This window comes from Amblyomma maculatum, chromosome 8, assembly GCF_055883805.1.
Source record: "Amblyomma maculatum isolate TAMU_Amacu chromosome 8, ASM5588380v1, whole genome shotgun sequence".
In the NCBI taxonomy this organism is placed as follows: Eukaryota; Metazoa; Arthropoda; class Arachnida; order Ixodida; family Ixodidae; genus Amblyomma; species Amblyomma maculatum.
In genome coordinates this window covers 104,481,891-104,505,453 of record NC_139351.1, presented here as the reverse complement: position 1 = coordinate 104,505,453, position 23,563 = coordinate 104,481,891, and the positions used below count along the sequence as shown (strand labels likewise).

Here is a 23,563-nt window from a genome sequence, read left to right as displayed (position 1 = left end):
TGGGAAGACATTAAACGTCAAATAGATGATAATACCTGTATATACATTTGACAGTTCTAAACAACACTGATGAAATGATGCCAGTAAAACAAGTGGGAAGCAAGCATTTTCAGCTTAATTTCTGGAGAAAAAGTCATCATGACCGACTGCCATAACGGGGGCATGTATACGTCTAGTCCGAATTCCGGGCAAATATACAGATCTTGCAGGAAATACGAAACGTGAAGGATTAGCAGCGGTGACTTCCTGTCAGGAATGATGATTTGCGCGTTCACACTTTATGCAAAGCAGCACACGGACTGCGCGAGTAGGAAGCGTATCCGGGTCAGGCAGACACCTCGCAAAGAAATGCACATGCACAGCCGCCGCGCCGTCTGCCACCAGGGCCAACTATAAATAAACGAGCGTGTAACGTCGCAACACCCTTCGCAACAAATGGAACGGGGGGGGGGGGGGGGGGGGGGGGGGGGGTGTTCAGGAAAAAAGAAAATAACGCACCTTGTTGCGCCGGGCTGCAGCTAATCAACACTGATATATATTGGAGGCTCAATAAAAATGCCCGCGGGTACGCGTCGTAGCAGTCCTAGTCGAATCGATTAAACAAGCATAAAACGGTCACCCGCATATGACGGCGCGCGTCCACGGCAGGAGCACGCATACCACAAACGGCAAGCAGCTGCACCGCGACCGCTCGATCCTAATGTTGGGCGACGATATTGCGGAGCCGTTTTTACAACCGCGCGCTTCTTTTTCAGTTGACCTCGAAAAGAACAGCGTCAAAGAAGCAAACGAGCGGGAATGGAACATCACGCGCCGCGAAAAACCCGCTCGGCTGCAGCAGCCGCAAGAGAAGCAGGCGCGCTGTGAGGAGCGCTGCGCCTGTCAGCGCAGCCTCGCGCAGTGCAGGGGATTCGTAGTCACGCATGGTACAGATTCACCTGAGGCGCGGAAAAAACGACAGCAAGCAAAAAGCGTGAGTTCAGTGTCCGTGAACCTTAGCAGAAAATCCAGCGCGCGTAGCGCGCCTGCGAAGGAAAGAGTGAAAAAATCCGTTAGGCGCGCGTAGCAGCTGCGGCATCGCGCGCTAACAGCTGCTGCGCGGTTTGTTAGGAAAAGCATCTCAGCCTCGATGCTGCATGCACGAAAGTGTTACAGCTCTCGCGCGTCGCGCACACATCACCGGCTTGCGCGCATCCGCGTTGCACGTATAGATACAAACGCACATATACCACTGGGAAAAAGGGGAGGCTGCTTTGCTCTCAACACTGGTAAACATAACGAAGAAAACAGCTACGTCGACCCAGAGCCGAAATGGGATCGCAGATACATCGGCGCGGCTGCGCGGTGTCCTCTGCTTCGCCGTCGGTCAGCCGATGCGCGATGTCCGGGCGCGCGGAGACATGCTGATGACGGCAACACGAAACCCAAGGAGAGAGAAGAAAGCTGGCGACTATGTTTCCGCGCACACGGAATACGAAACCACTGTCACAGGATCCATCCTTTCGAGGCAGCTACATCTAGGCAGCAGCTGAGGTAGCAGGATGCGTGCGTCTTCTTCACCACCTGATCCGGCACAAATAGGTTGAGCCCGAGAAATCCTGGCCGTAGCACAGAGAGAAGACCCGCATTTTCTTTTTTGTTACCTGGGCCAGAACGATCACGAGGGCAGGCTGCGAATGGTACGCCGATCCTTAGCAGCATGATGATGGTCTCGACCGGATATCATTCGGGCACACTGACTCAGTTCGCGTGTCGTGTAGTAGAGAGAAAAGCCGCTGCCGCCGCGAACGACTCCAAGCTGCTCCGACGGCGGGGGCAGCAGCAGCGGCGGCGACGGCGGGGCGAGATTCTCTACAACTACGGGAAAGGAAGGAGGGTAGGAAGGGAGAAAAGAACTGCAGAGAGAAAAGATGGCGATCGCAGCGCCGCTTGCGCGGGCGCAAGGGTTCGGAGGGGGCCGCGGAGACGGACGGGCTTCAAGAAACTGTGAGGGGCGAGCGTAGTGAGCGGCGTTGCTGAAACGGTGCTTCAGCTACGGCGTGAGCGACGGGTTACCGCTGCGCTCGAAGCAAAACACCAACTTCTAAAAACGAAGGAGGGCCAGCGAGCGAGTGCGCGCGTACACGGACTCTCGGGGAGACCTACGCGTTCGCTCCGCCGCCTCTCTCCCAAGGCCCGCGTGCGTCGTAGAACCCAGAACTTTGTTTTGCCACACCTTCATCGTTCTTGTTTGTATTATTTCACGTTGTTCATAGTCCCACAGCTCCAAGGCCACAAGATCCAAGGCCTCTAACACAGATGCACTTGGAACTTCTCGACCCTTTGAAAGGTCAAGGCCTGTTCGAACCAAAACAAGGCAAATTGGGTTGCCGCACTCGCTTATTTTAGTCCTATTTGCCCATGGCTGCAGTGCACCCATGACTTCTGGAAGTGTGTACATGCCGTTGTATCCAGTTGCTTGAACGGTTGAGCTTGCTGTCCAAGTTGTGTGGCGCCAATGCTGACGGAATTGTAGTGATGATCATGCTTGGTACCAGACAAAAGGGAATGCATACTCGCGTGACCTGGGAATTTTAACTGATGTGCGTATTTGGGGCCGTGCTACTTTTGTGGTTCCCGGTGGATGTGGTTCACTTTACCAGTAGTGCACATTTGTTGCCGCGTTACTGTTGTGGTTCGTAGAGGATATAGATTATTTATTTATTTGTTTCGAACATACTGCTCTTCTTTCGAGGTTGTTGCAGGATTGGGGTACATCGTAATTGTTAAAATCACGTCGCGATATTATATAAGCATGAAAAGAAGTAGGTACCACGGGAAATATCAGTGGAAGTGATGTAATCATCATGCGTGGTAATGTCAATGGTGCAATGCAACATGGGTATGGTGGCTAGTACATATGATGTCAAATTTGCCAAGTTTCACAATGCCAGTGTTTAGGGTTGAAATAAACGATCAATGCAGGGTTGGAACAAAACTGTGCAGAGCCAGAGCTAACAAGTTATAACATCCAGGTAACATATGTTCCATTCCCGAATTGCTTGCAGGAAAAATGAATAACGAAAGGTGTTAGTATGAAATTTATGGTAAACTAACTGCTGTGAACGTTTGGTTCTTTTTTTTATGTTTTTTTTTTTTGCGGAAAGAACTAATTGTAAAGCTTAAAATCTATTGTTAAAGTACCATTTATTAGGAGGAACTTGAGGCGCGAAGTTTCGGGCGCAGGTACTATTAGTAGTGATGTTAGTTAAAAGTTCAGTTAAGGAGTCGTTACGTCGATGTGTGTGTGTGTGTGTGTGTGTGTGTGTGTGTGTGTGTGTGTGTGTGTGTGTGTGTGTGTGTGTGTGTGTGTGTGTGTGTGTGTGTGTGTGCGCGCGCGCGTGCGCGGAAAATAACTACTCGAGCACTGACCGGACAAGAAAACAATACTAGCAATGTGGTGTCGGGGGAGACAGACGGGATCGATCGTTTAAGAGAAACAGGTGCGGAGAATGCTTTTAGTGATGCGTATTGTACATATATATTCAATGTCGGATCTGAACAGATGATGACTCCTAGATATTAGTATTCTTTAACTAATTTTATGGTTTATTTTCAACTTCGTGCAGGAAGGAGAGCGGGTTCTTTTTTTCTTGACACAGACTGAAAAACTGTTTCATCGAAAATCAAAGTCGTCTGTCAATCCTGGCACCATATTGCTATTTGACCTACTGCATTGCTTAAATTTACATGATCGTCATGTGACTTAATTTCCTTATAAATAATAGGACTGTTTCGTCAAGAGTTAATGTTAAACCGTTAATATAACGAAGACATATGGTAGGTGCTAATACCGTTCCCTGGGGTACCTTCGTATTGCATGTACTGGTAGCAGTCAGAAACGTTACCTTTTAATTAGTTTGTTACTTTATTGCAGCCAAGGGAAAGGTGAAGCTTTAACATCAGTTCCGGGTGTGCTACGCGATCAAACGCTTTTGATAAGGCAATAAGATGTCAGCCTGGCTGCCTTTGTCAAGAGCAAACGCGAGATCGTGGACAAGCTGAGTTTAAGTTGACAACCCTTTCCTGAAGCCATCTTGTTTAGGATTGAGCGATTTTTTTTTTTTTTAGGAATGTTGCAACATGTTAAACAATGATAGGTTTGAGGATCTTCGATGTAGCACAGATAAGTGAAATAGGGTGATGGGTATGTATTTGTGTTGTCCCCAGACACCCCGGTTTACTTGTGGCCACTGCTCTTGTGGTTGCCGGTGGATATTTAGTTCACCTTATCTGGGCCCCGCCGCAGTGGTGCAGTGGTTAGGACTTTCGACTACTGTGCCCAAAAAAAGCGACATCGATTTCGATGGAGGCTGAAAGCTAGGCCCCCGTGGGCTGTGTGATGTCATTGCACGTTAAAAAACCCCAGGTGGTCGATATATCCGGAGCCTTCCACTGCGGCGTCTTTCATAGCCTGAGTTGCCTTGGGGGGTACATTCCATAGACCAGACCAAACCAAACTTCAGCTGGGTTGCATGCTTGTGGCCGCGTTACTCTTATGGTTTCCGGTGGATATATGGTTCACTTTAACTAATCGCCCAGAATTAACATATCTGGTTCTGCCCAGTAACCTACAGGTATATCATTATTTGCTGTAACTTCAACAGCAGGCCATACCACCATCTCGGGACATTGCAATAACGATGTATAACCAACTGTTTTGCTTTCCTTACGTTCTTATCACGTAACTGTGGGGAGAGAAAAGTTTCGGCTTATTCTCAGTCCGGGAAGAATCGAAGTTTGGAAGGGAAATGGCTTGAGCAGTTACGTCCATTCCCTTCTCAGTCTGGAATTCAAACTCACAGCAGTTCGTGGACGAGTCACGACGCGTTCAGTGTATGGGGACCTTAGTTTCCCGATATCCAATGTTGTGACTTTGCCATGCAGCCTCAGGGCACAGCTCTCTGCTTGTTTTAATGTAATAATCATAATACCAGATAGGGCCGCCAAGTACGACGCGTTCGGTGGCTTGAAAGCCGATATGCATTTGTTTGCCTCGAGAAGGACATGTCCGCGAATATAGCCGTTGTGTACGGGGCTTTGGAGTAATTCGGCCGTGTGGGAAAACTAGAGTGTTTTTTCAAGAACTGGGGGAGTTTTTTTCACGGAAAAGAGCGACTGGCATTTCCAAAGTGGTTCGAAGAAATAACAGCGCCCGGCTGTACTAGCTGAAGGGAAATATTTTCCTTTCCATAATCTCGCCGAGTTCTGGAGTTCTGAAGGGCGTGACATTGAACTGAGATTGTTGTATATATGTTGGGCCGGCATTGTCATTAAAATAAATGGCACTAGCGAATCAGGAGCCGATTTCGCCAAGTTTTGCCGTCATTTAATCTTATAAATATGTTGTCTTATTTTCTTTCTTCCTCATATGGTATCCGGGGCAATACGATGGAAATGTACACATTGAGTGGGGGGGGGGGGGGGGGTGTAGACATGATCTATAATAATAATAATAATAATAATAATAATAATAATAATAATAATAATAATAATAATAATTATTATTATTATTATTATTATTATTATTATTATTATTATTATTATTATTATTATTATTATTATTATTATTATTATTATTATTATTATTATTATTATTTTGCATCAAGTAGATCACACAAGATGCAGGAGGCCTGCAGAAAAAGCTGTTAAAGACAGCTTGACGAGGCCGCAGGCCCCCTTATAGACTGGTCATTTCACAGCGTCGCCAAAAACAGAAGGCCACAGAAGAAATCTAAAGTCATGTTGATAAGCACTGAAGCACGAATAACATCAAGCATGAAGCATAATAAACATAAAACATGAGAAAAAAAATGCTATCAATACAGTGGTAAACTGCAAAGCACATCAATCAATATACAAAGTTTAAGCCACGCATCAACAGTAACAAAAACACTGCGCAAAACTACACAAGACCTGATACGAAAATGAAATCGACAATTAAGAAAGAAAAGGTTATGCACTGCCATCACTTGGGCACGAAGCAAGTAGCGAACAGAAAACACTAAGCAAATAAATGTTAGATCATAAAATGTGCTTTTAAGTCTTTGAAAGAGATTTTGAAAGAGGTATAGTATGGACATGTACACACTTTGAAAAAATTCAGAAAACACACGGTAGGCTTTGATGCTCAGCTGGGACCCAGATAAACAAAAAGAAGCTATCGATCAAGCCCAGGCAGCTGCCATGGCTTAAGCGATCCTGGCCGATTCCTAGCGTCGGAGGTTAAAACCTCCTTACATTCGGTTGACTGAATAAAGTTCTCTCTCTTTCTCTCTCCTGCCCTCTTCAGTTTAAATAAGTCACACTTTAGATGGCGAGTGTCATCCAGTCAATTCATCATTTAGATGTTTCCATATCACGACCTTCGAAAACTGAATGCAAAGGCTACACGTAAGCATTATTTAAAAAAAAAAAATTGATGCTCAAAAAGGACATCACAGAAGGCAGAGAATCGAGGCACGCGTGCCAAATCATGCACCAACTAGGCCCCCAGAGTGTATTGCGTGTAGTCGGTTATGTGAAGTTTGATGTAGACGTACCAAATCATGCACCAAATAGGCCCCCAGAGTGTATTGCGTGTAGTCATGGGTATGTTAAGTTTGATGTAGACGTACCAAATCATGCACCAACTAGACCCGAGAGTGTATTGCGTGTATAGTCATGGGTATGTTAAGTTTGATGTAGACGTACCAAATCATGCACCAACTAGGCCCCCAGAGTGTATTGCGTGTAGTCATGGGTATGTTAAGTTTGATGTAGACGTACCAAATCATGCGCCAACTAGATCCCTAGAGTGTATTGTGTGTAGTCATGGGTATGTTAAGTTTGATGCAGACGTACCAAATCATGCACCAAATAGGCCCCCAGAGTGTATTGCGTGTAGTCATGGGTATGTTAAGTTTGATGTAGACGTACCAAATCATGCACCAACTAGGCCCCCAGATTGTATTGCGTGTAGTCATGGGTATGTTAAGTTTGATGTAGACGTGGCCCGTGGATGTCTTCTGTCTAAATCCGGTATACTGCTGCAAAACTTTGTACTGTTTGCTTGTTCACGCTCAATTAATGTCGCAGATATGTGTCTTCATCTCAAATAAAGAATTAGACTCGTCCCAAAAGAATGGGCGAGTCGCATCGCATTCTTGCTTCTGAGGCCCCCAAGCTTGTTGGAGACGTGGCTAGAGTCCCTAGAGGTAACGGACCATGCGGCCCTCTTGGTCGCCAGCCTTGCGAAGCTTGGTTAGGGTTGTGTCAGCGCGATGGTTTTGGTGAATAAAGAGTCCGAGGACTTCGTCTCACAAGCTATCTACAGCACTGCGAAAGGCAGAGGAGCCCTTGCAATTGGGCTCCTAATTGCCTCTCGCCCCAGTGCACTATAATAGAGAATTGTGCTCCTATTGTCACCCCCGCCAATTTGGGGGCGAGAGGTGAGTAGGAGCACAATTGCCTATTGTAGCGCGGGTGATCCTGACTGGACCGGGGCGCCTCTGTCTTTCTCAGTGCTGCAAACATCTTGTGAGACGAAGTAATCTGTGTGGCTTCGTCTATGGATGTCCTAGCCAGAGAGAGAAGTACTGGGGTCTTGCATCTCGCCGATGGGCGGAGATGGACGAATTCTGATTTTTTAGAAGAGCACTAGAGGCCACATTACGTAGCATAGCGGTCCACTATGCCCGCCTCTGTTTGCAGGCGGGCCTCCAGTTGACCAATGTTGCCCTCTGTTACTCAAATGGTGATGTCGTCGGCATACAGCGCATGCTTTACGTTTTGAAACTCGAACAGTTGGGCAGGGAGATGAAGCATTGCCAAATTAAAGAGTAATGGGGACAAACTGCGCCTTGTGGCTCCCGCGTACAGTGTAAGGACCGTGCCCTTTGTCCTGAATATGGATAAAGGCTTTGCGGTCCGTTAAGAACTGTTTTATGTAACGAAGCGCTTCTTTCACCACGCTGACACTGACATAACCATGTCGAAGAAATCGATAAAGCCGCGTCCGGGCGGCACTGAGCGGGAACAAATAAATTGTACACAGCTTCTTGGCAATGTGCCTCTGCACTCGTATCTACCCGTATCTAAACCATGTGTCAAAACGTTTACAAAACGAAAGTAGCAGGATCGGGAAATGTGCGATATTTGACGCTGCCTGTTAGTTCCTATTTACTGTTGTAAAGGTGCATGCCTCACTCCCTCCCACGACAGGTACCGCAGAACATCGTGAGCGGTGCAACTCTTCTCCAACTTCCTGAAAACCTCCCTCGGGAGAAGGCCGAATTATCGAAACTGTGTTTGGCGACGCAGGTCATAATATGGGTAAGCCCGCTTTTTTTTTTTTTCTTCTTCATTCCCGATCTTTCCTCTTCCGCCGTGTCGCACTGGATTGCCTTACGTAAAGCGCGCAGTCGGTCCGCTGGGGACCCGAGATACGTTGGCACGTGCGCCCGACCGCTCATTGGATTTCGATTGGCGGCGGCACTCAAAATAACGCGCCGTTTATTGATGCGGCCGGCCGACCCTTCGGTGTCCTTGGCCGGCTGAGCCTCCCAATGGACGCCGTGCTCTCCCTTTCATGCGTGTTTTCTATGCCTGTACTTCCTTGCAAAGATTTTCTTCGTGCCATGCGGCGCTGGCGTCTACGGTCGGAAACTCGCGCGTTCATCGGCTGGCTGTTCAGGGTGATGGCCAAGTGGGTTTGGACAGCACCCCACGTGGGACAATGCGATTGAAGTGGGCGTGGGGTTTGACAGACAAGGGTTTGGCTGACGTGGGTTTCGTTGACGTGGGTTTCGTGAGGATTCGACCTAAGGAGTACAGAGAATGTCTTTGCACTCACATTGTATGTCTGCACGTATGTCTGCACCCATAGTTGGAAGTATAGTGTAAAACACATATTGTGATCGCTTTTTCGTCCTTGGAGAAGGCGAGGAATGTTTTTTTTTTTTTTCGATTTTTCCCTTACAACTGCGGAAGCCTTCATGTTCCGTATTTACGATCACGTTCGACGAGTCTAACATAGAGTATAAAGGAGGCTATGGTCTAACGTAAGCGTGGTTAGTTGGCGCTGGTGCTTCCCCCCTCCCATCCCCCATCCCTGCTTTTCGTTGTTGATCAAATACGACTGGGGGAGCCAACGCATATCAGTCTTAGTTTAAAATTAAAAAAAAAAAAATCAACTTATAGTAACTTAGGCGCTAATCATGCACGCCTGGCGCTTTTCGTGTCTTGGAAAAATCTATAAAGTTACAACGCTTGAAGTAGGGCAAATGCAACTAATTAGATCGAGTGGTTGTAGCGGCCCTCCGCAGTAAGTGTTTTATACCGCATCCCCCATGCATTCGGATTGCAGTGAATATAGGGGACAGGGGGTGGACAAATATAAACAGAGCACGTCACTGGCTCCTAATAATTTTCGCGCGTTGCCTGATTGAAATTTCCAAATATTGCCTACAAGTAGCCGGCGCTTTCTTCATGTCCGACGGGAAAAACTTGATAGGAGAGGAAAGGAAACGAAATATTGTGCTTCGTACACTTTTTTCGCCCCTGTACTTGGTGCGAAATCAGAGCCATCGTACGGAAGAGCCGTGCATATTCAGACCAGCAACGCTTGCTCGAGATTAAAAAGCCGAGTCGGCGCATTATGTCGCTTGACTTCATATACTAGACGGCGCATTCACTCAGATCGGAAACGAGAATAGTTATCGCCTTTATCAATTTTGTATCTTTCGTACGTGGATCCGCACAATAAAAGGGAAGCAGGTGTAGGGACGCAGCCGAAAATGTAACACGTCCGTATTATTCTTCGCTTATAGTTGATGTGCATCCGTTCTGGCTTCTTGACGTAGAATTAAACTAAGGTCCCTTAGAAATTGCTAGGGTCCCCAGTACTGATAGTGAAGGATTCGAGGGTCTTTCACAGGGACTTTAATTAAACTCAGCAGTGAGCCATACAGTACTCGGCACTGGTTGATACCGGGCGTTGTTCGGTACTAATAATTACCTTAAACATTTTCAAGCTTATTTTCTTTCTTTTTTTTTTTGCAAAAAATGTCAAAACTGTTTGTACCCGTTGACGGCTGGGGAAGGAATCTAAGTCATGCGTGCAAGCAAACCGGCGTCTGCACTAAATCTGAGGTTTGCAAAAAAAAAAAAAAAAAAAAAAAAAAAAGTTACAGATATAATAACAAATAGTAATAATATGACGAAGTGATAATCGAACATGGTGTACATGAAACATAAACAGCTGGACTGTAGAAGAGCAGCACTGCCGAAACACGGGACAAACAACTTGGAAACAATGAAAGGTACTTATCCTTGCAGTAATGATTGTTGAAATCGAGAAATCAAAGTTACAAAGTGCATCTTCACTAGCGTGGAAGAACGTTGTGTGGTTTTAGTTTGCAGAGGTGATAAGTGAACGAGAAGGTAACGCGGTTGATTTACTGTTAAACACGTACAGCCTGGTGTGGCGGGTAAAGTCGTAAAGTCGTGGAAAAGATATCAGAAAAGTTTCTGGGATCAAGCTCCCTTATCCGACGCAGTGCAGGACTAATTGAGAAGCATTGGGAGAGACTCCTATCATGCTGTTCACATAACTCATGATGATGATGACTGCTGATTGGTCATGGGTGCTCTCTGGCACAAAGCTGTAATGAAATTTCTATCGGCATAAGTCTGCACATCGCCCCGGACGCCAAGTACCATGCACATGGTCACCACCGATAATCAACATCACTCTACTTCATGTAACTTCGTGAGAGCAGCGCGGAGCTGGGACAATGAAAGGTACATGGTGGCCGAACCAGTTCTTCTCACGAACCTTGTATCAACAGGGCCATTTGTTTAACCTACACCAGCTACACCAGTGTAGGAAATCTCCTATATCTACAATAGATTTTTGCTGCACAGGTGTAGCTGGTGTAGATTAAACAAATGACCCTAACGTTTCATCATCATAGCCTAAGAGAAAGTAAGCTCGACGGTGGATTGAATGCCGTCTGTGCGACCAGTTGTGAACGGAGAGGAGACTATTGTGAGGCCTTGCTGCGATATGGCGGTGAGCGGGAAATGTTAAAAAAATTATGTTCGGAGTTCGAGTGAAGGCTTTTAATACGCCGGGGTAGTGGATGCTCCAGTTGTTAGCAAGCATCTGCGTATAGTGATGATTTCTTTAAGAACATGGATGTCAGTCCAGTATAATCTATCATTCTTGACAAAGGTCAAGAATGATAGGCCTTGACCTTTGTCAAGTAACAACGCCGCTGCAGTTCCCTTAACTTAAAACGCTGTTATGTTGGCATTGTTAGGATTTATCTTTACGTTAAACGTCATTGAAACGTCTTGGACAAGTTGGTGCATACTGAATTCTTAATTTTGTACTTTGTAATTTTGTAATTTTGTACATACAATCACGGAAATGACATGAAATGAGCGAAGCATTGTAATTGCAGTCTTGCTTTAATTATACTTTTGTGATTATTGAAAACCAATCTCGTTTGCAGATCAGTGCGACGTGCGTAGAATGTTGCATGATTACTGTCCTAGATATTTTTTTCGCCAGGATGGATAAGGCTTTAGGAGAGGATATTAAAGGGGCGGTTAGGTTTTTGTATTCTTTCAGGATTAATTAGTATTTTGATTAAAGAATACAACCTTTACCTGCTTCCCCATATCAGGTGAAGTATTGACTGCTTTTTGGTTTTGTCTTGAATTTTACCGATGAACTGACAGAGATGTTTCTATTTTACGGTTTCTAGATTACGTGCGACTCAACGTGCGTAATCTAATGCAGTCACAAGAGTGACAGGGTCGCTGTGTATGGAACCTGCTTTCTAAAAATTATCAGTAGTTAAACACGGTTAAACCAAGTTTGTAACTATCGATAGCTCTGTTTTGTTTGGTTTTGATATTACCACATGTTCAACCGACGTCATCGTGCGCTTATCACGCGATCTGTAACATTACTGAGGACCAGTCACCTTTCAAGGTCAATGTCAAGTGGCTAGTTAGCCTTATCGTCATTTACCAGCTAACCATAGCATATACCACAATAGGCGAGACTTGTCTACAGGCTAGCCAATCTGTTTGACCTTGGCTCAGCTTCAAGGTCATGTCTCGGGTTTGTCAAGGTCGTCCTCGGATTTGTACCTGGAGAAATATAGAGATATCGCTCTAAAAATGTTCGCACACCAATTGCTTCAGAGTTTCAACAATTTATAATCCGGCTTTCGGCTGCACGGTTACACTATTCGGTCCCAACTGTCGTTTCTGAAACCCTTCTTCAAAATACCAAGCGTGGAACAGCTAGGACAGCTGCTGAAGATCATTGGAGGACCTGAGGTCGCTCTCTCCATGCACTAATGGTTAGCTTAGGTTAGATTAGCACACCATCGAAAAGGCGGCAACCAGGCACGGTGTCCCTGCAGTATTTTCCCGGCATCGAACAAACTTGGGAAGTTATTTCCACGCATTTACAACCCAAGAAAACGTGGATGCAGAAACAAGTCTCGAGACGCCGTATGTGGAGTGGTCCACACAGGGGTGCTGCATTCCGTTTCCATGTTCCCATGTCTTCTGCAAAGTTATTTCTCGTCCAATCTGCTCGGAATGAGTGTATACCCTACAATTGATGAAAAAAATTCAGGCGACAAATATACGCACGTTTGGCTGCACACACCATACCATTAAGTGGCAGGACACGTGAACTGATTCGAAAGTACTGATTCTTGGCAAGAGTTCAGACAAGACGGAGCGAAATAGTCTGAACGCCCACCGCATTGACTGGACAGTGCGTGCCGTCAGCACTTCGTCTGTATATCTGGATTGACCTTCTGGAAGCATTTAACTGTCAACTGTCAGTAATATGAAAAGAAAAACTGATCTGTGGAGCTGTGTAATGTTTGGTGAGCCATGCTTTTCTTGCCTGCGCACGCGTTCTTGTCTGATACCTTTCAGGCAACGCTTCGCGCTGTATAAGGTGTGACGTGGCGCGAATGAAAGTAGTTGACAGCGCCTGTGTGTGTGTGTGTGTGTGTGTGTGTGTGTGTGTGTGTGTGTGTGTGTGTGTGTGTGTGTGTGTGTGTGTGTGTGTGTGTGTGTGTGTGTGTGTGTGTGTGTGTGTGTGTGTGTGTGTGTGTGTGTGTGTGTGTGTGTGTGTGTGTGTGTGTGTGTGTGTGTGTGTGTGTGTGTGTGTGTGTGTGTGTGTGTGTGTGCGTGTGTGTGTGTGTGTGTGTGTGCGCGCGTGCGTGTTGCGTTATAAATTTTAGAAAATAATTATGTTTACACACTTACATGCATACACAGGTAAATACATAAATGGCGCACGCTGAAAAAACAACATAGTTTTACTGGCTCTTCTTGCCGGCAAGGCTAACTCCAGTCGAAACGTAAGCGAACCTATCTTTATACACATATGCAAGGCTGAATGAAAGCAAGGCAATAATCGATAAATGTATTATTTTAATTTGTGGCTTTGATTAATGGGAAATGATTAGCGCAATCATTTTGTTACTGAAAGATAATTGATTAGCCAATATATGTGACATAGAGGCGGGCTCTCTTCGTCACGGCGCAACTTGATTCTCAAGGGTATCTCTCTGGACACCTATGGCAGTGCCTCGAAGAGATTTCATACCGTCTGTAGCGGTCTTGTACCGAGTGCTCCACGGATGGAGTGCCCCTTCGCACTTTGACGTCTCAGTGACGTCCCGCCGATGCATCAGGTCCGACAGCGTGTAATGAACTTGTAAACACGTCGCCTTGCAGACTGGGCCCGCTTCCGCTCTCTGGGTGGGACGTCAGCTTGCTGATTAGATGTGCGCGAGCTATGAACTTTGTTCGGTGCATTCCCGCGGAGATGGTACGTTGTTGCCATGTATAGTTCCGGCATTCTATTGTGGGGTGCCTAATATAGTTACGTCAAGGGTTCGGTTGGCATCAAATCGATCTCTCTCTTCGCAAATTTACCAGGAGGTTTCAGCTGGCGGAATACCTGAGTTGCAGTTTTTCAACCATTTGTTTTTTTTAGAAAAAGAAATAGTTATATAGGTTATACATTTTATCCGCAGGTTGGGCTTGGAAGAAAGAGAGGAAATAGAGGACGAACGAACTAACCACGCTAGATTACGATATGTACCGTCTTTGCCAAATGTAACCAGGCTGCCCGATTTGCTCCTTCAGTTCAGTTCAGTCGTTCAGTCGTGTCAGACTCTTCGTGACCCTATGGACCATATCACGCCACGCTTTCCGGTCTCTCACTATCTTCCTAACATCACATAACTTCATCTGCAGCGCCTCGAGGATGCCATCTAACCATCGCGTTCGCTGCCTACCCCTTCTCCGGTGACCCTTAATCTTTCCCAACATCAAATCTTTCTCCAGCGACTCCTCTCTTCTCATCAGATGACCAAAGTAGCTGAGCTTTAACTTTAGAATTTGACCCTCCAATGAGCAGTCAGGTTTTATGGTCGACAATATCGACTGACTTGATCTTCTGGCCGTCCAAGGAACTCTCAAGAGTCTCCGCCAGCACCACAAGTCAAACGCGTCAATTCTTCGGCGGTCAGCCTTCTTCACAGTTAAACTCTGTCATCCATACATCACAACTGGAAAGACCATAGCACGAGTTACACGGATCTTGGTTGGCTCCTTAGCCCCGTAGTTAAGCATTTTATAGGACATGCCAAATTATTAATCACCTGTGCGGAAAAAAAAGCCCATCACTCTTGTCTGTAAAGACCATTTTTTGCCTTTTGAAATAGATCAAAAGCTCCAAACGCGGTTGAGATGGAAACCTTGCAGCCTGTTTACTTTTGGCAAAGACAGTACATGGACTTTCTGTGACCACTCTAGCAAGGGAAGAAGACGCTTATCGACGCATGTCCCTCTGTGCGCGGTAAGCTTCTCCCACAATCTTGTCCATGAAGAGCAAGTTCCGCTCGGAGACACGACCCCGTAGAATTTTCTTGACTTCATTCAGCGAACCGTATTCTGCATTGATGCACTCATCCCTGTTATTTATTGAGACAGTAATCGCTACTAAGAAAAAGGAACGCATTCCTGTAGGAGTCTTAAGTTCGGCGTTTTCTCGGAAATTACTGGTAGATTTTGTACTTAACTATACTTATCATTATTATTATTATTTTTTATATGTGAAGCCTGAAGGAACGGCACTGTGAGACGTGTCATTTGTGGGTGACGTCTGTGGGTTCATTTACATTTCCTGGGGTTCTTTAACGCGCTTTCAAACTCAGTAGGCGATGAATAATTGCGATGACGTCAGTACTGCTACGCGGTATACTTAACCCGACGTTGACGCCATAAAAGTGCATCAGGGCATTCACCTACGGCTTACAGAGGTCAGCACTTGTTTCGGCTGTCGACTGCTGCGCAGATGCCGTCTCGGCCATTATCGTGCGGCGAAGTGTTCTGTCGAAAGCTACTTAGAAGAAAAAAAAAAAAAAAACGAAATTTAAAGGTATGGGGCTGCAATTTTTATATGCTTCATATTTTTTCATTCAATAACTTTTGTGATCTTACATCTTATGTTTTTGTTTAGTTGTCAATTACTTTAATACACTAACTCAGTTTGTGTAGGACATTTGGCAGTCCACACTGAACCCTGGCCAATCCCCCTTGGTGGGTATGTGCCAAATATCAAGGAAGAAGAAGAAGAAGAAGAAGAAGAAGAAGAAGAAGAAGAAGAAGAAGAAGAAGAAGAAGAAGAAGAAGAAGAAGAAGAAGAAGAAGAAGAAGAAGAAGAAGAAGAGGAAGAAGAAGAAGAAGAATTTTTATGACTACCGTCTGCCGACCTCTCTTGCTTATCCTTGTTTGCGCACATGCACTTAGCTACTCGCCTAAAAATTCGTCCGTTATTTTTCTGCCCCTGTAATCTTGCGCAATTTCATTACCATACCTCCGTAAGCTGTGATTTAGACTATCCGATATATTGTTGCAAAAAAGAAGATCGGCAGTGGCACGAGAGGAGCCCTCGCGTTAGGCCAGCCATTAAATCATCGTTCATCCTGTCGCCATGTTGTGCCATTCCTACGCCGGGACCATTGACAGAGAGCTCTGGGATATCGCCGCGCAGCTTTGCTCCAACCCTTCTTGCCCAGACCCGACCAGCCGCAACTACCACCGCCCAGCCCCCAGCCCGGATCTGAAGACAAGGCGCACACGCGAATTGACCAGAGACCAGGGCCCGCTTGCACAAAATAATCTTAAGACTGTCTTAGCTAAGTCCAGACTTAACTGGAGTCTAAAGAATAGGCCACTAGCATGGCCGCTTAAGACTGGAGTCAAGACTGGGCTTCAGTCCTGACTTGAATAAGTCGCTTGTATGATTACGACTCTAGTGCTGTCTTGGTTAAGACACAAGGACGCCAGGTGTCTAAGTAGAGAAATTAGGGAAATACAGGGATGCGCTAGCACTGTCCTTGCTGTAAGATGTACACATTCCGTCAATTTTACGTTGTGTAAAATCCGTGCCATTGCTTTTTGCGGCTTAAGATTGTGTTACGAGGAAAAATGCCCCAAGTGGTTGCTGAGACCGTTCTGGGAAGCCACTCTGGTGAACATGAATCCGAAGCGTTCGACGTTCGGAACACGAGCTGTCTTAAATAAGCTTGGTCTTTCTAAAGACACCATTTCAGTCTGGACTTAGCTCGGACTTTATCGTGCAAGCCGGCCCAGATCAGAGGAGAGACCCGACGGACCGGAAGAACCGAAAGACAGAAACACGCAACCCCCGCCCCGCCCAGCCGCCCGACGCGGTCTCGAGCCGTCGGTCCCATGGATGCTTTGGTGGCTGATGACTGAAGAGCTCCGGGGGAGGCGGATCACCCAAACATCATCGTGGTGGCAAGCGCATCATTCTCTTCTATCTTTTCTTGAACATCCTCATCGTCACGTCACCACCGCCTTCAACCAACCGATCGGGACGATCGCTCGGTGGCCCCGCGGGAAGTGTTGCGAAGAAGAAGATCAGCAATGTTGCGAAAGGAGCCCTTGCGCCAGGCCAGCCATTAATTCATCCTTCACCCTATCGTCATGTTGTGCCGTCTTCTTGCTTACCGCCATGTAACAATATATAGATCCGCTTTAACCAAGCCATATGAGCGCGCCTGCATGGCTTATTTATTTATTTATTTATTTATTTATTTATTTATTTATTTATTTATTTATTTATTTATTTATTTATTTATTTATTTATTTATTTATTTATTTGATACTTCAGATGGGCATGAGAGTTAAACAACAATGGTCTTGATAGCGTTCTTAAAATGGACGGCGTTGATATGATGCACGGCGTCCTGTGGTAGATCATTCCAGTCCCGGGATGACGTGACGAAAAAAAGATCAAGAATGAGTTCTCGCGGAGGGGGCGTAGACGGTCTTATAGTGATTAATACGGCTTGAGAGGCGATAAGCAGGTGATATGACTGATTCTCCTAAAGATGAATGATAAAACATATGAAAGAGGCACAATCGAGAAATTGACCGTCGGGTTTCAAGGCTAGGTAAATTGGTTCTAGATTCTAAAGCAGACACACTAGTGTAGTATGAATAATCAGAAAAGATACAAATCGTGCTATAACTTTCATTTATTCTAAGGTTAAAGAAAGGTTAGACTGGTGGGGATCCCATATTGATGAAGCATATTCTAGTTTAGGACGGACAAAAGTTATGTATGCTAATGATTTGATTTGAGTAGCATGTCTGACCAGAGATTCCAGGGTACCGGTGGGTTTCTATCTAAGGCCGGGATGGCAGTGCGGTGTCGTATCGTGACGTCACAAACTGGCCGACCTGCCAGTGTCAATATGCCAACTATATGAGCTACGGGGTTTCTCGCTCTCAACGCCGACGCTGGATTTTCCGGAAGGCCGCTTAGAATGCCGTTCCAAAGGTCACAACGAGAGAGATCATCAACGAGCTGATCCGGGATATTTTCACGCACGATATCTTTCCTCGATGCGCATATGCCGCAATGGCATCTATTTGTGTGCTTGATCGTTTATTCATTGTATAGAGAAGTGGAACATTAATAAAGAGGGAACGCGGTAGCTTACGAATGTGATGGTGCTTTATGAAAATCAGCTGTATCTGGCAACCGGCACAAGTGCTTCTTTAGCCGCCTAACTTGCCCCAGTTGTATGTTTCGTCATCTGCGGATGCGCTCTCGCTTTATGAAAAGTGCTATTGCTGTATACGCTTCGTGCGAAGCACGGTGCTGCGCCTAGATATAAGCGAGATCAAGAGGAGACGCGAAGCGCTGCGTGTAAATAGCGTTCGGCCCAACGCTCATTTAATGCAAACGGCCGCTCTTCCCGAGAGGGGCAAGCGAGACCTCATTTTAGAAATTGGTTGCGATGGGCCGTTTAATTATCAGCAAAGCGGTTCCCTCTGAGCGGCCACGCGTTGCTGCACTCTGCGACGCCGAGTGCGGAGAGGTCGTTTGGACGACGCCAAAAGCCCAGATCGTCCGCATAGGCGCACAGTTCACGTGTACGGAAGGGAGCTCATGTCATCAAATATTGAAATGGGGCGGCTTCTTATGCTAATTAGACTGTTCGGAGGGTATATATCTTTTCCCGCATCAGACAGTTAGACGGCCCGTTCTATTTGCATTAGACAGAAGAGCAGTTGTTAAGCACGCTAACGAAGCAGCGCAAATGACAAGGACAAAGCACGAACAGAGCGCAATGTTTAATTAAGCTCAAGAACTAACAAGGTAGCACTTCTACCTCAGTTATGTATCCGTTGCGAGGCCGTGAAAAGAGTTGTATGCGCGTGAGTTATACAGCGACAATTTTGCACACATCAAATGGTTACAAGGATAGCGCTGTACGCGTCGGGCGATGACAAAACAATATTCGATACGCACAAGTGCGTTGAACGATTAGAAGGACAACTGTGTTCGTTTTGGACCATAAATCGCAAAGGCACATTGACAAACTTTTGCCTCTAAGAGACTGTTGGCATCAAAATGGTGAGACGGAAACGGAGGTGGATGTAAGGGGGAAAAGATGAGCTCCCCATCAGAACAGGCGCGCTTCTTTGCAAGCTGTGCAGTCCTGTGAACAAAGGTTTCGTAAAGAATGCTCAGCATAAGCTACTTGAGCAGGACGGCGGGGCGCCCTAGAACTTTTCAATATCTTCTTAAAGGGTGAGGGATGAAAGTTTTAATCAGCTTCGAGAGATTTGGAACGTTGGCAATGCAAAACTAATCGCACCGCTAAACACAGAAGGAAACCTTGTGGTGTTTTAAATGACACAAGACGCGCAGTCGTGTGCAAAAGCGGAGATACCGCGGGAATTGGAAAAACTAACGACGGTACATGATATGTCACCCTGAAATACCTCCTGCTCTGAGCACGTACAGAAGGCAACTTGTGTACGTGCATTCCTTTCTGTGTTGCTTTATTCGTTGGTTGTGTCTCCTACAATCATGGTCCACCAACTAGCTCAGAAAGAAATCCTCCTGGAGAAGCATAATCACCCCCCCCCCCCTTCCATGTTTTTTTTTTTTTTAGAAGTAGCTATTTAAACTGCAGCCTTATTTCAGAGCTCGTCAAGGGTCGATGAGAACCAGAATGCAACAGAATGCTTCCTTTGCAGGTTGCAAGAGCCTTCTCTCTGCAGTGTTACGGTGCATCGCAGACTAACGCACAAGCTTGACCTCGGAGCACCTACTGCCGCCCGGCGTATTGCACGCTGCTGTTAGGAAAAAGCACTGCCCGAAGACAAGTATGCGCGGAGATAGATATGGGCTTGCAATAGCAGGAATAGAATGGATCCCAGGTGTAATGTCTAGCCATATCACGCGTCCTATTACTTCCGGGTACAGGAATTGAATTTCCAGTTTATTTTCCTTTTCCTTTTTTGCAACGGTTTAGTCTGTTCAACCGTTCCAGTAAAGAAACCCCGGCCCTAAACCACAGATGTAATTGAATCAGATTAAAGTTATGTTTAGTCAGTAATACGTAACGCCTCTGTGTACTGTGACGAATATTACATTCGCTTCCAAATTAAATCACTCCCTGTCACTACGCTTCACAGGCACTGTCCTACAGTGTTACTTACTGTTAGTTCTCGGAAGATGCCTATCCCCGAAGGCGTCTCAGATCTGTGCAGCAATCGATGAGCAGTGATAAACATCTCGTAAGAAATAGATCAGAATATGCCTGATAAGGACGTGATCTCTTGTTTCCATATATTGCATGCACGAACCGCAACCACCTACGGAAGCGCACCGTTATCCGAGGTGAGGTGACTGCTTTAGCTTAACTTTAAATACTTTTGAGTAGTTCATTTTGCTGCCGCGTGTGGCGCTACGATCCGAAAACTTCTGCAGTTTTTGAAAAAATTCATGGTGATCGGTTTTCTACCATGGACTCTGCTGAGTTTCGCAAAGCACTGGCTCACCTCAGTAAATTACCGTGGTTCGCGTTTCCTCCTAGAAACGAAAGATGAGAAAAGAAGGAAGTTAAAGAACGAAACTTTCATCGCGCTTTTCCTCCATTTTCAACAAAAGCATATTGAAAATGATTGCCTTACAAAGAGCTTCTTTTGTGAGAGCTCGCTGAGCTGCTGGATGGCTTTTCCGCGCGCTCAGCGGCATCAAGTAAGCCCGTAGAAAAGGAAAGCTAATATCGCACGACAACTCCGCGGAACGAATATACTGCCCCCCCCCCCCCCTCGACCCCGCTTTTTGCGTTAGGATATGCAGCATGCTGCTCTTATAACGTCGCGCCGAGTTTTACGAGGAACCCCCTCCTATCCCTCCTGCTTGCTGCTTTTTTTTTTTTTTTTGTTGCTCATATGACGTACACTTTGACATTTTCCTTCGCCCTGTTATAGTGCTCTAGCCCTGTCCTCTTTGGTTTCCGTGTACTGAAATAAGGGTAAGAGGGAGGTGGGGGAGGGGTGGGGGGGAACTGACGCGAGTGTCATATTGACCGGAAAAGAGCGCGAACGTTGTGAGAAAAAAAATGTAACCAAGAAAACGAGTGAGATGTTCATGGTGGGACCTCTATGGAACTTTTCGGGGACTTGGGGCGACCTTTTAGTACAGTGGCTAGAATAGGGAAGTGTGCAGACCGCGCTACCGACTCTGAAGCCCTTCCGTGATGCTACGGAGCGGGAGATCCAGGGGGCGTTGACAAACGCTTACACGTCCGCTCACTGCGTGTCGTCTGCTCGCCGCGCGGTTAATCAGCCACGTTTGAGACATCCCTTCAAGATCCGATGCATACTTTCTGCTCTTACTGCGACCTCCACTTTTACACAGCATCTTTATTTATTTGTCAACTATCTAAGTCATGCCGATGTAATTTTATTATTCTATGCAGCGGCCATTTTTAAGCGGAAGAATTACAACCAGCATTCTAAGCGGGACTTCGCCGGGGTGGCTTTAAAACCTCCTTTGAGCAATCACTCCAAGAAACACTTGCCGCCAGTAACTGCCACCAGACACTGGCCGAGGTAAAAAGATTAACTTTGCTGGCCACAGTGCTAGATAGACCACTCCGCAATTTCGGTACCCAGTTTTTTTTTTCTTTTTTTTTTTCACGTATTAAGCTGCCAGTCATTCAAGCTGCGCTTTGATCGACGGTCGTTGGCTTCATGCTATATGACACAGTGGCACTAAAGACGTTAAATAGTTCCTTGTGTTTTCATTAGGATTAAGGAGACCTAATTAAGTACTTAGCTAAACGTGACAAGGCATGGCATAACAAAGCTACAGGAGGCAATACTTTTCTAAGCATGAGCTGTAAACATTGCATGTATATCCATGCTAGTAAACCACCCCTGAATTTTTTTTACCGTGAATTTTTTGTTTTCTGAATAGATAGGTGAGCATCTGAAGAATCACTTGGGGATAGTAGTAATTTTGTTTTTGCAGTTACTGTCTTGCTTCGCTACTCATTTTGCCTGGGCTGCTTAATTTGGCTGTTTTTCTTCTGTGAGACAAGAAAAAACACCTCTGCTGCACAACAAATTTCATTTTATAATTGATTAGCAGGCGCTAAAGCATTGGGAAAATTTCTAAATTACCGCCATTTTTTTTTTTTTCAGTTCTTCAGTGGCGTTATTTAAATAACTGGCAGTTATCACTTTTGTGTCAAGAGCTCTGAACTTCGCGACCGTATTGGTTGGAAGACTTTAGCAACCCGTAGAAAAATCTGCTGACTGAAGTTCTTGTACAGCATTTACAATGATTGTACCGGTATTCGAGACAACATGAAAAAGATTCAGTTATCAATGCCGCAATAATGTATTTAAGTTTTCATTTTTCCCTAAAACAATTCTGGACTGGAATAAGCCTTCGAATGATGTAGTCTGTGCACCTGGCTTCCTAAGTGGTGTTGAAATTTTCCTTGAAACGGTTTTTGACACATGCATATCAAGGCACAATCAGAAAAATGGTCCGGAATACGCCGTACAAAGGGGCCACCCACGCTCGTTCTATCATTAACATAGCAGTTGTGCCATAAATAACGTGTCAAAGCTGACGTGATGGTAATTATTTTCCAAAGCAGCTCGCAAAACAGCAGCGTTGCGCCTTTCAACAATTTCGCACACCGAACAACTATATCTAGTACGATTTGTACTCGGTTTTGTAACGAGGTACAAAACAATGACTTTGTTGCCGGCTCATCATACACCGTGAGGCAGAATTTGCCCCCAAAAACAACGCAAAGCGCCCACATCCCGTGCGCACTCCAGGGTTCAAACACGCGTTTCATGCGCCGACCTGACGTGTAAGCGAGAAGGTGCGCCACCTAGCGGAAGCATCACCAGGCGGCTTCAATGCTCCCCATAGGCGCCGCTTGGCGGTAATCACACTTTATCATTCTAGCCACTGTACTTTTAGCGCTCGCAGAAAGCCACTCACGTATACGCCGGTTACCATTTTTCTTTCTAGCCTTTCCGACTACAAAATGTATTGTGCGCGCAAAGAATATTATTTAGAAATGCGATATTACTCGTTTTTTTTTTTTGTGCTCTACAGTTCCCCCGTTTTTCGAGTACTAGTAGGGGATGTATTGAAGCGAAAGCAAAAAAAAAAAAAGTCAAACGAGAGATTACACTCTTTACTTCACTTTGGTCGTGTTTTTTTTTTTTTTTTTTTTTTTTTTTTACCAGTGCTCAGGCGTACGCAAAAGGGCTTTTATGTTACCGCTCGAGCATGCGCAGAAGATTTCACTAGGCAAGGTCTAGGTTGCGAGGGCCAAATGGGTTATGGACAAAAGACGTCTCACGAGAAAGACATCACGGTTGAAATCGCCATTTTTATTTTACAGAAAATGCGCGCTGAAAGGATACTGTGAAGGTGTGAAGGGAAAAGACAGGACCACGACTCAAATACACGTACAGATCGAAGGTACAGAACAATCGCTCGTGAAGCATAGACTAGCATGCCCGGTTTTTAGCTTACACAGCTTAGTTGAATCAATAAACGTTGATTCCTCCTCCTTAGTTGAATCAAGCTGCGTGTTCCGCTTATCAATCAGGTAGTAGA

At 45.7% G+C, this 23,563-nt stretch overlaps 1 protein-coding gene and 1 long non-coding RNA gene across 5 annotated transcripts in view; one reads left to right on the top strand and one right to left on the bottom strand.

The window, feature by feature from the left end:
* The window catches only part of LOC146182080 (uncharacterized), a 133,995-nt gene that overhangs the window by 40,089 nt on the left and 70,343 nt on the right, over positions 1-23,563 (top strand). The window contains exons 3-4 of one of the 2 annotated variants that reach the window (XR_014700330.1): positions 8,242-8,352; positions 19,657-19,973. This is a non-coding gene — a long non-coding RNA (uncharacterized LOC146182080). Of the gene's footprint in view, positions 1-8,241; positions 8,353-19,656; positions 19,974-23,563 lie in introns of those variants that run through there. The other variant, XR_014700331.1, reaches the window with a different exon arrangement.
* Positions 1-23,563, bottom strand: part of LOC146182081 (inactive phospholipase C-like protein 1) — a 114,852-nt gene that overhangs the window by 36,792 nt on the left and 54,497 nt on the right. Inside the window, exon 1 of one of the 3 annotated variants that reach the window (XM_084577072.1) lies at positions 1,644-1,875. The exons of 1 other annotated variant lie outside the window; for it this stretch is intronic. The gene's annotated coding sequence lies outside the window, so the exon portion shown is untranslated. Of the gene's footprint in view, positions 1-498; positions 631-1,643; positions 1,876-23,563 lie in introns of those variants that run through there. One more of the 3 variants, XM_084577073.1, reaches the window with a different exon arrangement.